The sequence below is a fragment of the Gavialis gangeticus genome, unplaced genomic scaffold, assembly GCF_001723915.1.
Source record: "Gavialis gangeticus isolate Ggan-Ray unplaced genomic scaffold, GavGan_comp1, whole genome shotgun sequence".
Lineage (NCBI taxonomy): Eukaryota > Metazoa > Chordata > Crocodylia > Gavialidae > Gavialis > Gavialis gangeticus.
Genome location: NW_017728996.1, coordinates 22,745,603 through 22,745,833, shown reverse-complemented (window position 1 = coordinate 22,745,833; position 231 = coordinate 22,745,603). Strand labels below are relative to the sequence as shown.

Genomic DNA, 231 nt, shown 5'->3' with positions numbered 1-231 from the left:
AATCTACATTGCAACTGTTTAGTTTATTTATAAGAATTGGGTGTGACACTGTGTCGAAGGCCTTCTTGAAATCTCAGTAAATCACAACTACCTCTATTGCTTCATTTTGTGACCCGGTCATAAAATAAGACCAGGTTAGTCAGGCAGTTAACAATTTTCTCAAAAGTCTTGCCAAGGATAGAGCTGAGACTAACTGGCCTATAGTTACCCAGTTCCTCCTTCCTCCCCTTC

The 231-nt window shown here is 40.3% G+C and overlaps 1 protein-coding gene across 1 annotated transcript in view; it reads right to left on the bottom strand.

Annotated features, from left to right (window-relative positions):
• FSD2 (fibronectin type III and SPRY domain containing 2) overlaps positions 1–231 on the bottom strand; it is a 34,027-nt gene that overhangs the window by 26,263 nt on the left and 7,533 nt on the right. The window lies entirely within an intron of this gene.